General features: G+C 36.0%; 1 protein-coding gene across 1 annotated transcript in view; it reads left to right on the top strand.

The window, feature by feature from the left end:
• LOC134795658 (sodium-dependent neutral amino acid transporter B(0)AT3) overlaps positions 1–17,951 on the top strand; it is a 57,998-nt gene that overhangs the window by 1,315 nt on the left and 38,732 nt on the right. The window lies entirely within an intron of this gene.

Here is a 17,951-nt window from a genome sequence, read left to right as displayed (position 1 = left end):
TACGGAATCCGAACCCTAAAAAATTTACATTGAAGCAGATGTCGCTGTAGGGCCCTGAACATTTACCGGTAGTCTGGTTGTCAAAAATACGCTTTGTCTGTATATACAGGTTAGACTTTCTAAATCTGGCAGTTAGGGGAGCTATCAGATCCTGTGCTGCTACATGTACATTTTATTTACTATATGCTTATATAGTTACATGTTTATAGTATAATAGCTAGGTTGTTAGCTCAAGTAAGCAAAAAAAGTTAATTTTATAGTAATGGCAAAGTGGCGCTTACATTAATCGCCAGCTGCGTCCGTGATCGTGGACTCGAGATCGTCGGGCTTCCATGAAACGGCTTTTAAGGCTAAAGATAGAGGTTCAAGATAAGTGTTTGTAACATTTTCTAGCTGATTTAGGTACTTTTACAAATGAGGCTCATTATATTGTACAGTCGCCATCAGATATATCGGAGCGGCCAAGGCGCTCACAAGTATCTGTACACGCCTCTATTGTCAAGGCGTTAGAGCGCGTGTTCAGATATTGTGAACACTTTGACCGCTCCGATATATCTGATCTCGACTGTACAAAGATTCATTGATGGTAGAGTTAAGACCAAGAAGAGTCTGCAGCGATTTTGATAGCCCACGCAGTGCAAGTGTTATTTTAAACGTCAACCTTCTATGAAATTATGACGTATAAATAACACTTGCACTGCGTGGGCTATCAAAATCGCTGCAGACTTTTCTTGGTCTAACTCTATAAGATATGCAAAGTCTAAGAAACATATTTGAAGCTTCCGAGTTTGACAGCTGAACTAGATGGTGCTATAGGTAGGTACCTATATTTAGTGGCAACTGGATTGTCAATAAACGTCAACTTTTGACAGCCGCAGGTAATATCGCATTCACATACATAGGTACGAGTACATACAGGGTCGCATGGCCGAGATGCAAATGTCTTTGATCGGTAGAAAATTAATTAAGTTTAAATAGGTATGAGCAAAAATGCTTCTTTCCTGCTTTGAATGATTTTGATCTCACATTCCGATGGAATTTATATACGTATTTAATTCAATGGCAGAGCCATTCAGCAAAGTTTAATATTCCGGGCGAGAGTCCGCTCCAGCGCTTGGGCGGCCCACCCTAACTCAATTTCGTAATATTGTTGCCATGATTTGCCTTTCGACCTAATGTATAAATCAGTTGTTTAAGCTTAAAAAGGAGATGAAAACATTATTCCGGATAATGTTGGATGAATTTGTATTAAGTACCTCACTAAGCTTAATATTCTAAATTAAAATCACTCGTAATTATGATATTTTATCTCTCTATAATATATTTTTGCTCGGGAATCAAAATCAGCACCCGCAGCAATATTAACAGCTGTAATCTAACTTATTAAATTAACAATTGAAAATAGTTATTCGTTTTACAAGGGGGCAAAGTTGTTGTTAAACCTCTCGTGCTAATATTGACACCAGCAAGCGAAATATTCCAAAATTGAAAAATGGAATCTTGAGCGTTGCGAGGGTTTCAAGGCACGAGGGTTAAACAAATTTTGCCACACGAAAAATTAGAAACATAAAATTTATCACCATACCAACGCAAGGAAAATACTAACTGTATAATATCAAACAAAATAATTTACATTTGATTACTTTGCCTCGCATGTGAATTAAATACAACTTTCTTATAAGTTTTTGAACAATCTAGAGAGCCTTTGGCTTTGGCTTTGGAACCAGCTGGTCGGTTGAAAATTATGTTTCCACCCTCTTTACTAAAGCAGCAAACGTTTCACACAACGTGCCTACCAAACATATTCGAAGATTGATTTCCACAAACAACCCTGACGAAAACGTATTCAGAACATCAAAGAAGCAATTTGTGGGGGTGTATAGACAAATCTAATGTTTTACATACTTACACATCGTATGTGTATCTGAAAACTCATTCAATTTTATCCTTTATTGTAAAGTAATAAAGTACACGTTTAAACAAGTTTTCAAGTGGATATACTTGGTGCCTTGGTGGATATGCAAAGATGGAAATCGCGACGTTGTTGCTTGCCGCAAATATGTTTTTGGTGCGTTTTACACATGCCTATTTAAAGTACTTATGCGGTTAGTGTACCTAAATCAACATAGCGATAGTGGAGTTTTACTGCTTTGGAATAATTTACATAGTTGATTATTTAGAAAGCGGTTATGTAAAGGCAAAGCCCACATCATGATGTGAGGTTTGGTTTGAGGCGATAAATCGTATGAAGGTATAACATTATTGTACATATTATTATCTAGTTTATTTAATTGTATGTTACGATAGTTACGATAATTCTATGTTAGAAACGAAAAAATCGTAACATTAGAGAAGTTACTTTACCGGATGATTCTGAACGGTTCGGGCCCGGGCCGAGGCGTCCGACACTTCGATTTCTATAGAAAGCATCGAGTGATCACCGATCACTCGTTTTAGAAAACGAAATGTCGATGTCGGATTCCTAGGCCCGGACCAGCACCCGACCCTTCCACCGTGTCCTTAAGTTTATCGAAAAAAATGCAGACCTTACTTCTAAAATATTCATTTAAAATGTAAATCTCTTGTGAAATAAATCATAATTAACACTTTAACATAAAACACTAAATCATTTGTTACAATGTAAGAATCCAATAACAATTTGATGTTATTTACTTTAGAACAAAAAGTCCCGCGACACAATAATGATTTATCAGCGCGGATTGGCGCGGATATCGGCGTCGCGTTAATTGATGACAGTAATTATGTCGCCCTTTTATCGCGTTTCCTTTCATTTGATGACAAACAAGGGCACAGGGGGCTTACCGCGAATATCGAAACTTCGTTAATATGCCTTTCGTTATATCGCTCGAAAATGCAAGAGCAATGGCAAATATAGATTGCCGCCCCTAATATCTGGCTGCCCTAGACCCGGACCTACTAGATCTTAGGGCAAATTCGCCACTGGACATAAAAGGACTTTAAATGGTCACAACTTATCTACCTACGACCTAGAATTGATTGGTTATTAGATGAATCTCGCTAAGCCTACTTTCCTTTTCATTACACATTGTTGACCGGCGATGGATTCCCTTATTTGCTTTGCGCTAACCATATTGAATATGTTTCGAACGGAAACTATCTGGTCCTACGTAAATACAGCCATAATGAACACTTATCTTTATATCTTAGAAGCCTGGACTGGTTATTTCCATCGTATACGGAGCATTGGCGTTAGGTTAAGTTTAATTTGTTATACTAGAGAGCTTTGTTTTCCCAGTTGAGAGTTTATATCGACTATCGGTGTCATGTCATATGCGTCACATTCGTACTTAGGTATTTTCTCGTTCAACGTGATAGCCAAAATGCCAGGCGATATAAGCGTGATCATTTAGTAGGCCCGTTTCTTACCTAGAGTCTGTGTGGAAAGAGAAGAGTCGTGGAATATAAGGGAACCAATACATTCTACGACATTTCTCTTTCCGCACAGACTCAACCAATCTCGAAATATAGTGATGAAACGCATCCTTTTGTTACGAAACCCTAAAAATGGAGTGAACAGCCTCCTTTACAGCTCACCTAAAAAGCAATGAGCTCGCGGTCATATTATATCAAGCAAAGCGATATTTCACACTTTTCCTCTCCGGATGGCAACTTCGCACAATTTTTCCAGCAGGGGAAAAATTTCAATGCATATTTAAATCAGCTCTCGTTTCACAACTTTTACGACCTTCAACTGTCTCTTAACAAGGCTCGACACCTAAGTATTATACTTACTTAAACTTGGGGGCCGATTCTTATTTCACTATTTGTTAAAGTTTTCATCTTCCAATTTGAACTGTGTCATTATGAGTTGAAATTAAGCTAGGTTTACGGGTTTAACACACGTGTTTTTAGTCACTCGCGCGTAGGTACTCGTAACTGTCGCGACGGTGCGCGGCGGGCGTGTGCTTTACCTAGTGCTTTGAAAATGGAGACTAGGCTCTCCGAAACATGTCGCGCGATTAAAAATACGTGAGTTAAAATAGCTGAACGTTAGTTCATTAGATACGGCCTTGAGTCGTGATATTAGGCATATTAAGTGCGAGCGAGATGCCTTATTAGACGACTCTGATAGCATTTCTCGTGCACTAATCAACGCGATTTGCTCATGACGTCTTGACTTCCTGTAGCGCTACAACCCTTTGTGGGTCTTGGTATCCTCTACAGTGCTTCCGTTTGTTCCGGTCCTTTGCCTCCTTCTTCCAATTTTGTACTTTCGCAGTTTTTGATGATCCTTTTCCACGCAGTCTATCCTCGGTATTTCGCTTGCGTTTTGGTCACTTATTGATGTACGTGAGATATTTAATGACACGACTGAAGATCGCATTAAAAGAAAATAAAAACCTTTACAAATTACTAAATCAATGTTGGCCTCTTGGAAGCACCCCGGGTGTAAACTTCGCTTTTTGCTGCCTCCGTGAAACTTTTGAGTTTGGTTATGATCCTGCCTTTCATATTTGCAATTGAGATTCATAAATAAGTACCTAGCTTTACAAAAAGAATAGACTTGACACAGAGACAAAACAGATATATACTGGGTCAAGCAGATCTTGTCAGTAGAAAAAGGCGCGAAATTCAAATTTTCTATGGGACAATATCCTTTCGCGCCTACATTTTTCAAATTTGCCGCCTTTTTCTACTGACAAGATCTGCTTGACCCAGTATATATGTTGGACTGTTGGATAAATCAAAATTGCAAAAACATCCCTTGTCAAATCTGTAAAAAATTTAAAAAGTACCAGAATCCAAAACCGATACCTAATGTAGAATTGTAGATTATTTATGTTTTACAAGGGGGCAAAGTTATTGTTTAACCGCTCACTCGTGCTAATATTGACGTGTTAAGCTAGTAAAAGAATCCAAAATTTTACCACGAGCGTAGCCAGTGGTTCTAACAGTGGAATCTTGAGCGTTGCGAGGATGTCAAGGCAAGGTTTGCACCCGAGGTCGGGACCTCGGGAGTAGGGATTGCAATCCGGTCCGGCGGATCCGGTAATCCGGCCGGATCCGGTACATTTTTTAAGCTACCGGATCCGGCAAAATTCACCGGATCCGGTCCCGGATCCGATAAAAGGAATGAAAGCGCTAAAATATAAAATAACCGCTTAAAAAGCTGCTAAAATGTAAAAGTTCTCGCCAATATTCGAACGTAATTCTATTCTAATGCTCCCTTCCCCGCGTTCCCGCTCGCAAACACGAGCACAACAACTTGTTTGTTAAGGTGACAGTCCATTTCCAACGACAGCAGCACTACCATTCATTTTACTACGGAAATTGACAATAACTCCGACGCGTTCGTACTAGTAGTGCAGCTGCGGTCAGAAATGGAATGTTACCCTTAGTTGACGCCAGTCTTCCACCGACGAAATATGTGTCGTTCTAGCTTTGGTTGAGATTCCCGTGCACCGTAAGTAAGTACTGAATTATTTTATACTTAATTAATTGTGTTGTTACATTATAATTTAATATACATGTTGTTTCGTTTTATTTAGTACATACCATTATAGCCCAGTTATAATAAGTGTTAACCACATTTAAAATATAATGAAGAAATATTTATAAGACTTCATTCAGCAGTCAAGTTAAATGTTTTGTCGAATTTAAAGTAAATAGAATATGTTATTTTGTTATTATTATGCTACTAAATAAAGCGGGAAATTGTTTTGTGTGAATAAATGAGGAAATTAAAAGACTGGCACAAGAAAGAAATGACTGGCGATTACTCCACCGACAAGAGCAAAAAGCTCTTAAGTTATGATGATGATGATGATGATGAATAAATGTATTTATATATACTTGTATAGGTATGCAATATGCACGTTAATTTATTTTTCACATCACCTATTCGAAAAAGGGCTTTTTCTTCCGCGCTAGGAGGGATCAAAGTGGCACTTTTCTTCCCTGCTAGGAGGGATAAAAGTTGTATTTTTCTGTTCTAGGACACGATTTTTTCTTTCTTGCATACTATTTTTTTTTTGGTCAAATAATACATATTTTGGAACATAACAATTTCCTCATAGTTGATGTGAAAAGCAGTGTGTGTCACACGGTATCAAAATTATTTCGTCTTGAATCCCTCATTACGCTCAGGATTCAATGTACGCCCTTGACGGAAATATATAATTTTGATCCCTTGTAACACAAACTGCTATTGTTTGCTCAAACTAAACTGGTTGAATTGAAAGCACCTTTATGTGGGAGTTGTGGGTGGGGCTATAGATATTTTAAGAGAAAATAGTAGTTTGTGTTACAAGGGATCAAAATGATATATTTCCGTCCGTCGTACATTGAATCCTGAATGAAGCGATGGATTCTACAATAAAGTAGAATCCTGAGCGTAATGAGGGATTCAAGTGTTAACGCCCAAGATGAAATAATTTTGATACCATGTGACACATACTGCTTTTCACATCAACTATGAGGAAAATAAAAAAATCTTAGTGTTGACACAATTATTATGTTTCAAATTATTATTCAAACTAAAAAAAAATGCAAAAAATAACAAAAACGGTGTCCTAGAACAGAAAAGTGCCACTTTGATCCCCCCTAGCAGGGAGGAAAAGTGCCACTTTGATCCCTCCTAGCGGGGAAGAAAAAGCCCTTTTCCGAATAGGTGATGTGAAAAGAAGATTTTAATTTGTGAGACTGATTATTGTAATAAGATTTAGTGGTTACGTAATAAAAACGTTGTTTTTTTTTAAACTTAAAAGTGTCCTTTTTTAACCCATTAGAAAAATATCCTTAACTTTGCATATAACGCTAAAAAACCTAATAAAATAGGTAACTTGATGAATTTTTCATCCGCAATACCAATCCGGCCGGATCCGGCCGGATCCCCCGGATTGAGGCCAAAATCCGGCCGGATCCGGCCGGATTCTAAACCAGACCGGATTGCAATCCCTACTCGGGAGTGAAACACAAAATTTTTCACCACACCAGCTCGTAAAGGCAAAGGAAATTCATCTTAAAAAGGGAGAAATTGTAGTGGAAGTTTGTCTGTTAGTCTGATTTACGAGTTCCATGCAAACAAAGTCGCGGAAACAAGCTAGTTATTTATAAAAGGCTCTTTCAGTTACATTTTCAGACGTAATAAGAGCTCCAATGGTGCGCGCCAAAGCGACATTAAATACATTTTTTGCCCTCGCGAGCCCGGCAGATGGCAAAGAAAAGCAATTATAAAGTTGTTTCGACTTGGAATTATACAATCCTTTTCCTTGTTTTGTTCCGTTCTGATTACTACTGAAAAAACCGGTACGACTGAAAACTGAGCCGGTATAGGTATAGCTTTATTTGACGTTCATAAACGCATTGTAATATGCCTACTTGAATAAACTATTTTTTATCTTATCTTATCTTAAACGTTTGAGGAGCATTTGTGAGCGCGTTTAGTGAGGGGTTTTATACGCCTGTAATCTCATAATCTGTTATAGGTACGAGTAGATGTTTTTATATAAAATCCACATAGCTATTGATATATATAAACTTTTGTTCACGTGCAGCTGAAAGAATAATACAAACCACTGCTATCTAACTGCCACTGAAGCCGCTCTTCCAATCCTGACATTTATCAGCTAAAAACAAAGGAAACAGTTCTATTTTTAAAGCCCAGTGAAATGAAAGCGACGGCCTGGCCTCTAGCCGGTAGCGGTAGCCCAAGCATTCTCGTCATTCCGAGCCACAAAAGAAAATAACCGCGCGAAAATGTTGTGTATTTAAAAGGAACCTTGTTGTTTGTTTTTATGTTGGCTTTGTGAAAGGTCGCAGACTAAACAAGTTATATTAAAACGGTAAAATTTACGTCGGTAAGTTTATGTGTGTACTAGGCCCCAGTAGGTACTACACACATAAACTTACTGACATAAACTGCCCTTTAAGGCTTAAAGGGCAAATCTGCCACTGGGGCTCCGGCTCTCCAAATGAGCTGTTTCAAAATGCCGAGACTAGTGATGTGCCGAGAGTAAAATACCATTACCGGTATTTTACCATTTGGGAATATTACCAGTAAATTACCATTCTTCCCGGTAATATTCCCAAAAGCGGGTAATATACTATAAAAACATGTAGAAATGGCTTAATTATGTCACTAAATAAATAAAGTAAATAAAATAAATAAAATAAATAAAATAAATAAAATAAATAAAATAAATAAAATAAATAAAATAAATAAAATAAATAAAATAAATAAAATAAATAAAATAAATAAAATAAATAAAATAAATAAAATAAATAAAATAAATAAAATAAATAAAATAAATAAAATAAATAAAATAAATAAAATAAATAAAATAAATAAAATAAATAAAATAAATAAAATAAATAAAATAAATAAAATAAATAAAATAAATAAAATAAATAAAATAAATATAATAAATATAATAAATAAAATAAATAAAATAAATAAAATAAATAAAATAAATAAAATAAATAAAATAAATAAAATAAATATAATAAATAAAATAAATAAAATAAATAAAATAAATAAAATAAATAAAATAAATAAAATAAATAAAATAAATAAAATAAATAAAATAAATAAAATGAATAAAATGAATAAAATGAATAAAATGAATAAAATGAATAAAATGAATAAAATGAATAAAATGAATAAAATGAATAAAATGAATAAAATGAATAAAATGAATAAAATGAATAAAATGAATAAAATGAATAAAATGAATAAAATGAATAAAATGAATAAAATGAATAAAATGAATAAAATGAATAAAATGAATAAAATGAATAAAATGAATAAAATGAATAAAATGAATAAAATGAATAAAATGAATAAAATGAATAAAATGAATAAAATGAATAAAATGAATAAAATGAATAAAATGAATAAAATGAATAAAATGAATAAAATGAATAAAAATTAAAAAAGAAACAAATATACACGCTCAAAATAAGAATATAATTATATCAAATAAGCTATAAAAAAATAATGAATAAATAACGTATAAAAACAATGTCATTGAACTACACCTTACCTACTCATAAAAATGTGATGATTATTATTAAATCAATGTGATTTTTACATTTTCGTTTTAGTTTTACTAAAATTCTAGTATTATTCATTGAGTGGTTTTGACTGGAACTGGTTTTGACTATGCCCACTTGCCCAGACAAGGGGAATACTTCCTAGTAATATTGGTAAAATACCGAGTAACATTGGGAAAATTACCAGTAGTTTTGGGAATTTACTAGAAAAGTAAACCTATGTTGATTTTTTGCACTTCGTATGATGCATTTGTTGACAAGTAATGATTTAATGTAAAACAACTTATGTTGACATTTACTTAATTTGAATATTACCGTAAATTACTGATTCTGGGTAATATTACCGGTAACATTACTGGGTATTTTACCACCTTGGGTATTTTACCGGTAACGGCACATCACTAGCCGAGACAGCATTATAAAGAAAGCCGTCAAGAAATAAATCCAATCCTAAAGAATCGCCCTGCTCAATTCCTTTTCCATTGTATTTATGTCGAAATCTTCAAATCATGGGCAAAGTAATTTTGCTATTGTATGTCTAATTCAAGATTCCAGGTATATAAATACCCGTTCACTGGGTAAATAGCCTAAATTCGCATAAATTTCCAGACGAAGCATTTGAAGGCATTGTTGATTCCAGAATGCTTTAATGTTTATAATTAGTCGGCCTTTGATATTGTCACAGTTTCGTAGCTTCCTATTAGAATTGTAAATTGAATGAAATAATGCTATATCTACGAATTGTTTTGGTAATTCTCCGCCGACCACAAGTGATGGGAAAAGGGCAAGCGAATGATGACAATAAATTAAAAATTAAAATTAATTCGTTCACACCATGAACAGAAAAAGACCTTAGAAAATGATTCGAAAAATGTAGGTTTCTATTTACTAAATCGAAAAGAACTTGAAAAAGTAATTTGACCGTGACGTCACACGCAATTATCCTTACTAACCGAACCCTACTTCCCTAATTCTCCCTACTTAATATTATAAATGCGAAAGTAACTCTGTTGTCTGTCTGTTACCTCTTCACGCTTAAACCGCTGTGCACTGAACCGATTTAGACGAAATTTGGTATGGAGGTATTTAGTTGGAGGCCCGAAGTCGTGGGTAAAAACTAGTATGAATTTAAACACCTAGGGATTGTATATACAGGAAGGTTTCGAAATTTTTGCTATTTCGATTTTATTTCTTGACATAGACGCTATTTTATATTCTGCCTGATCTGAAGTTCTTAATGATATATTTGGCCACTTCACTCTGATCGTTTTTGTGTAGATTTAATGTGAATTTTATAGGCTGTTTCGTATTTGTTGTCATTGGTACTTTAAAACGTTTTTATAGCCGAATCCGTACTCGATTTTATTATATCTTGATTATAATAAAACTGTTGTTAGGTTTATTTTGTTGCAATGAGATTAGGAGCAAATATTTATAAAAATATTTACTTTAACAAAAGATGTTATTGAAAGCTACGTATCATATTTGTTTTGAAAGACCTTTCCAACGACATCCCACACATAGCCACTGTTCGTGCAGGGGATGTATAGATATAGGGGAGGTATTATCCCCCACTTTAATATCCATTCGTTTGCCCCTATCTCACACATCTGCGATAACCTTTACCATTTGAGCACCGGATTTAGTTCTACGTAGCAGATTGTAGCTACGGCGTAGCACCCACGCTACGGGCTACGAGCGCGTGGGCGAGACTTTCGGCTCGATTCCAACTTTAAAACGGCCCGATTCTAACTTTAAGATACGTCATAATAGATCTAGAAACTATATGGATTAGATGTCAGTGTCAAAAGGGACGTTTCTTCAAACTAAAACGTCACTTTTGACACTGACATGACTAGATCTATTATGACGTATCTTAAAGTTAGAATCGGGTAGTTTCTGCAGACGGGTATCGTCTTGTTCTGCTATTCTGCTTTCGTCACTCACTGTACATTCATCACAATCGTCGGTGGCTTTCAATGTAGAATGAGTGACGAAAGCAGAATAGGACGAATTTAAGAATTTGACGAAAAACGAATGGGACGACCCAAGACGATACCTGCAGACGTTGTGATCGCGAGGAGGGCGATTCGAACTTTTGAAACTGTTATTGATAATATTATCGATGTCTTGCGCGGCTCGACTCACGAAGTTTATCCTTCAAAAATCGATAAGGCGGAGGTTTTCAAGCCCGATTCTATTTTCATGATTTGTTACGGTTCTGTTTTTATTTTGAAACGACCTTGAAGATCGCTCACGTTTATTGGTGCATGCGAAATCAAAGTCGTGCGTAAACGGGACTTAATATCGAACACTTACATTTCGGCATTATTTTGAAAAATTCCTCGTATCTCAGACTAGTACAGTCACCTGCAATAATATGTTACTCTTCGAAGGCTGCTAAAATATGTGCACGCGCTCTTATGGCATTACAAATAAGATCGTGTCAGATATTTCTGCGGCCTTCGTTGTGTAACATAGTATTGCAGGCAGGACTGTACTCAAAATTTGAAAGGCAGTAACTCTTGGCTTGGCCTGATTCGAACTATACGTCAAAAATTTGCTATAGATACGACATGGATCGGATATGTCAGTGCCAAAAGCGACGTTTCTTCAAACAAAACCGTCACTTTTGACACTGACATATCAGCTATATCGTATCTTTAGCAAATTTTTGACGTTATATTAAAGTCGAATCAGGCCGTCTGTAAACATCCCGTACATAGGTACCACAATCTTCTTTTGATTGACAGAACAAGATACGAGTTTTTATCAAAGTAGTATTTTTCCTGACTTTTCGAACTTACCTAATAGTCGAATTAATATTTTCCGAAGTTTTTTTAGGTAGGTACATATGGCAATATGACTACTAATAAGAACTAATAAAGTTCGAAAAGTTGATGCGTGAACTCACAAATGGCTAAAACGTTTCTATATTCCCAACAACCCGAAACTCACCGAACTTATCGAGCGTGGTTATTCGTATTCGGCGCTATAACCGCGAAAATCGAAGTTCGCAAATTGCGGACATCTTTCTCTGTCACTCTAATTACGCTTTCATTGGAGTAAAAGAAAAAGATCCCCGCAATTTGCGAATTTCGGTTTTCGCGGTAGGCCCCCAGGGCAACTCAACGAACAAACAACAACTGGAACTGCGAGATAAACGGCTTCATGGCACATTACAATCGTCTTCGAGTTCTAAGTAATTAGCATTGAGGAGCTATATTTCAATTACATTTATTCTAAACACGAAGTATTACACCAAATGAAACAGGAGAAAGGTCCCGAAATATTCGTTGGAAAACAATAACGCTGTAACCAGCAATAAAATTGTAGTGCGGGTTACAGCATTATTGCTCTTCAGCGACGAATTATTATGACGCTTTTAAGAGGTTATTGCTGGAGTCAAGGCGCGCGCGCCTTCTTTGTTCCGTGCGTTCTACCATCCATAACGGTGTCAAAACATTTGATAATCGCCTCACAAGCTTAGACATAAAATATATAACGCCAGTTATGTAAAGAGAGACCTACGCCCTCCTACGTGTACAGTCACCTACAATAATATATTACTCTTCGAAGGCCGTAAAAATATGTGACACGCTCTTATGGCTCTACAAATAAGATTGTGTAGATAATTTTGCGGCCTTCGTTGTGTAACATATTATTGACCGCGTTTCGCCGTATGTAGCGCGAGGTCGCTACGAACAACCCGACAGTCGGGTTGTTGGCCCTGAATGTGTTAAATACTCTATTGCACGCGTACAAATGTAGTGCATAATTATTTACCATCGTATTTTTACGGAAACTTACGAACGTGTCTTGCTATTTCAATCAGTCTCGGTACAAAAAGTACTGACATTGACTGAAGTAGCATGACAAATACGAACGTTTCCGAGAATATACGATGGAAAACAATTATGCACTACATTTGTATACGCGTGCAATAGAGTATTTAACACATTCAGGGCCAACAACCCGACTGTCGGGTTGTTCGTAGCGACATCGCGCTACATACGACGAAACCGTAGGCTACGCGTTACGAGCGTAACCCGTAGCACTTAGTGGCAATGAAAGTGTTAAGAGCAAGTTCGGCCTGCCCAGCCACATTAGGGCTCACGCTAGACAACGTCCATAATGTTTATTTAGGGATTTTAGGGTCGCCGTCATCGAAAACGATGAGGAGGACTAAATATCTACGGTACCTTAAATTCCGTAAAATAGAAAAAATGACGCCTAAAAATGTCCGAAAAAGGATAAACGTATCAACTGAATAGTGAAAGCCGATTTGTCGTTTCTCACGCGTCAACAAATGGACGTACTTTTTGCTGAGTAATAATTTTATGGATCGGAGAACAAGGTAGCGTGAATGGCGGAAAAAGGTTTCCCGAGGGAAACTCAAAGGAGTGCTATCGCGTTTGTAAAGCATCGGCATGTGTAGAGTTAAGGATGAATCACGTTAGAACGGTCCGGGCCGGGACTTCCCACACTTCGTATTCAATGAGTGATCGGTGATCACGGCGATGCTTCACTACATATTATAAAACAAAGTCCCTCTCCGCGTCTGTCTGTATGTTCGCGATAAACTCAAAAACTACTGAACGGATTTTCATGCGGGTTTCACCTATCGATAGAATGATTCTTGAGGAAGGTTTACGTGTATACTTTGTTAAGGTTTTATTTAACCCGTGCGAAGCCGGGGCGTCTCGCTAGTTTTATATAAAACTGAGGTGTCGGACGCCTCGACGTTATCCTTTCGTGAGGTATCCTTCGTATAACCTAGTATTTACTACTAGTAGTTAATATTTGAATAACCAAGAAAAAATATGATTAATATTTATGTACAAAGAGAGCAAGGTTGGCTGACGAAGCGCTGATTTTAAGTACCGTACCGGCCAAGCAAAATATTATAAGTACCTAGTAGAATTTTTAGTAAAGAGAAAGATACTTAAAGGCACGAGGTTAAAATAACTTTATTCTCTAGTGGCAAATGTAAACACATTTATATCTCAACAATGATAACATACTAGAGACAAGTAATGATTACACAATCACCTCTAGCACTACCTATATTACATACTTACTTACTTACTGCTGTGGCGCAACGACCCGAAGTGGATCTTGGATTCTTGGCCTCCGACACCAAAGACCGCCATGCTACTCTGTCCAAAGCCGTTTCTATCCAGTCGACGGCGCCGAGTTCGCTAAGGTCTATTATATTATATTCTATAATTTCCATTGGTTAAGCAATTATTATTTACATGACTGGCTTCGTCGCGTGTTACAAAGTAACCTTTCTTCGCGAATGAGTTTTTTATCTCTGTAAATGTATACCTTATTATCATTCATAAAAAGTTCTATTTCAAGACCCATTCACGCCACTCTATGCTCATAGGAGCGCTACGAAACAGTTAAAACGCAAATACTCAGTAATATATTTAGGTACAGTAATCCAAAGAGTATAGTAAGTACAGCAATCACAATCACGCACAGACACGAGTAAAAAGGTCACAAAGAGCTTTGTGCGTGTGTCAGTGATGAATGGACCTCACGCACAACTCTAAAACGACTTATGTACTTTTATACCGCCAATACACTTACGACTTTACGGATCTGAACGGTATTGACGCAAGCGCGCTAGTGTTTTAGCTACATTCTTATATTCCATGTAAAAATGAGACTGAAATGGCATCGCTTGTATTCATTCCTTATAGAGAAATCGCTGTGTGCGAGCGTAAGACGCTGATATTAATATTGAATTCGTTTTATATTGATATTGTACTTTCGTTTGTAATAGGGGTTCTGACTAGGGCTCGCGGTCGAGTCCGTGTTTCGTTTACACGTTTCGAATACCCGTTTCCGAATAACACGTACACGGTTTTCTGGCCCGTTCCGCACGTGTAATTAAGAAACGTGTAATTAAGATCCGTCTCCACGGATAAACGGGTATTCGAAGAAACGGATCTTATTTACCCGTGGCTCCGGACACGTCCTTGACGAGTAGCGAAGGAACGAACCGGCGCGGCGTACTTAAGAGTCAGATTAGTAGACAAAAGATTCATGACGAGTTTCCGTCATATTTAACCTTATTCCGTGGTTCATAGAGTCGAAATTCAATAAACGGTTTACAGAACCCTTTTTGACCAGGTAGTTTTTGCTTGCAATGTTGCAAATACGAGTAGAAAATTAGAAATACAATAGGTATACGTACCTATGCTAGTTATCAAAATAGTATTTTATATAAGACTTCAAATACTAATACTTTATGGTTTATTAATATAACTTGATAGCAATAAATTTAAAGTGCTTAAAAAATATAAAAGCAATAAAGAGTAGAAAGACTTTACGTTAAAATCTGGTCATGCATGATCTGGTAGGTGGTGGTAGGTAAGTATACAATATTCTTACCAATTGCATATTTTTAAACAGTTCTTATATTTTTAATAATTTGTATTATGTATATTGTATGTGTGAGTTTTTACGAATATATTCTGTCAATAAGAAATGTATATTTTTAATCTTATTATTTTTTAAGTTACGTAAGCCAGACATCTTAGTATTATTATAGTAAACCACGTAAAAATTAATAAATACAGTGTAAACTCTATATAACGACACTGAAGGGACTGCGGATTTTTCGACGTTAAGTATAGAGAATGGTTGTTAAATGGAGTGAAATAAAAAGGTCATCTTACTATTCTAAATATTCTAATGTATCTGTTTATAATATACTTAGGACACATTTTGCACAAGAAGAACATTCATTTCATACAAATAACAACGCCTATTAATTTATAACGTGTAACATCTTGTCAAAAGTCTAGTGCCCGAGGTAAACATGTGCAAGTTGATCATACAAAAACAAAAGACAAATTTTCTTAGAATCTCCGGTACGTCAGTCGAAGTAAACACGTGCTAGATAATAAAACAAAAAAAACAGCAAACAAAAAAACGTACACAGCTGCAGTTTATATCAATTTCGGCAACTTAGAAAGTATTTCTTAATGATGTATTATGCCGTATTGTTGTCGTTAAATAGAGTGAGCGTGACGCTATATAGAGTGTATTACTGTATAGAAAACAAGGTAAACCGACCAAAGTCAAGCAATTTCGACATTTTAAGGACTTTGTCGTTAAATCGAGTGACGTTATAAAGAGTTTACACTGTAATCATGTGTATCTGCCAGTAAGTAATGTATTTACAACTTTTAATATAATTTCATATATAGATAGACTAATTCGCATGACTGAACATAGAGAGACATATAGACATATGGTCGCCGACCTCCTGGACGGAGATGGCACTTGAAGAAGAAGAAGAAGAATATAATTTAGTATGAATTTATGAAAAGTAAGACTTTTCTTAAATTCATTATCTTATTATCATATAAAATGAACTTTAAGACTGTACTAATAAATATTATTTACAATTTTAGCAACAAAACAACAAAACGATTTTAAATTAAAGTAACTTACGAATTGGCCGACTAAGTGGCGAACTGGAGTCATACCTACTTACCTAAACACAATATCTTAAAAGTCATATTTATTTCGTGTTCATTTGCTTCGATACATTTGCTTCTTTAATTTTAGCCGCTGCATTTGTTACAATTTCATATATGTGTAGACAGGTTCTCCTTATTACACCGACATAAAGCTTATAATTAGCTATGGCAGTTCTGATAATGGTTTGGGACTCTACTTGTTTTCGGCGATATCAGACAAAAGGGTATTGGAAAACAACACGTTCTAAAGTTCTAATGAATGGAACACCACCGGCCGGCGTTTATTACCTGAGCACTAGTGTGAAAGTGACCCCAGTCAACATGAATGATTACCAATTTTGAGATCTATCTTAATGTATTTAGCAATATAATTGCAAGGTAACCAAGGTAGCATAGGTTTTTAAGGTTCTCGCGTGAAATCCTGCGTTTCAAATGCCGCTGTACTTTTTTTGCTTCGTTGGTAGATTGGTTAACAGTTAGATAATTGATAAAAATAACAAATAACCACAAAGTAGTAGTAGGTAGTATTTGTCTGCATACCTATTCTTCGCGAAACTATATAACTTACACCATTATATATAAAATGTGTTTCTTTGATTGAAATGTAATATGTAATGAAATTAACTTAAAAGCAATAATAGTAAAAAAATTGGCCAAGTGCGTGTCCGACTCGCACACAAAGGGTTCCGTACCATTATCTATAAAAACGGTCACCCATTCAAGTACTTAAGTCCCAGAGCCCCACATAAGTCTTTATTTTATTCTGTTTTTAGTATTTGTTGTTATAGCGGCAACGGAAATACATCATTTGTGAAAATTTCAGCTGTCTGTGTGCAGGTGACAGACGGACGGACGGACGGACGGACAGCGGAGTCTTAGTAATAGGGTCCCGTTTTACCCTTTGGGTACGGAACCCTAATTAAGGTTCTAAACTAGGGACGAGTAAGTTCAAAATTAAAAATAGTAGACTATATAGAATAGGGACACCTACTTCCATTCATATACAGAGTCATTTTCGGACCGTTAGCCACATTGTGCGAGGTGATTAGGTAGGTCATACTGAACAACTTTTTCTATGGGACCAACCTCGAAATCCCAAAAAAAATTTGGCCTTCCCATAGAAAACGTCGACATCCACTCGACCAAAATGTATGTAACGGCCAAAAAAAATTTTGTGATTTCGGAGTTGGTCCCATACAAAAAGTTGTTCAGTATGGCCTACCTAATCATCTCGCACAATATGGCATACGGTCCAAAAATGACCCTGTATTGTATAGTTGGTTAAATATGTTATATTAACACATGTGTTAAAACTGTTATAAATAATTTAAAAAAAAATTCGTACGCTAAACGAGTTCATCTGAAGTCAACATTCAATACTAGACCTTGCATACCCAGAGCTAGAGCATTGAT

This window comes from Cydia splendana, chromosome 12 (genome assembly GCF_910591565.1).
Source record: "Cydia splendana chromosome 12, ilCydSple1.2, whole genome shotgun sequence".
NCBI classification, from domain to species: domain Eukaryota; kingdom Metazoa; phylum Arthropoda; class Insecta; order Lepidoptera; family Tortricidae; genus Cydia; species Cydia splendana.
The sequence above is the reverse complement of the archived record's forward strand: the minus strand, read 5'-3'. Positions and strand labels throughout refer to the sequence as shown.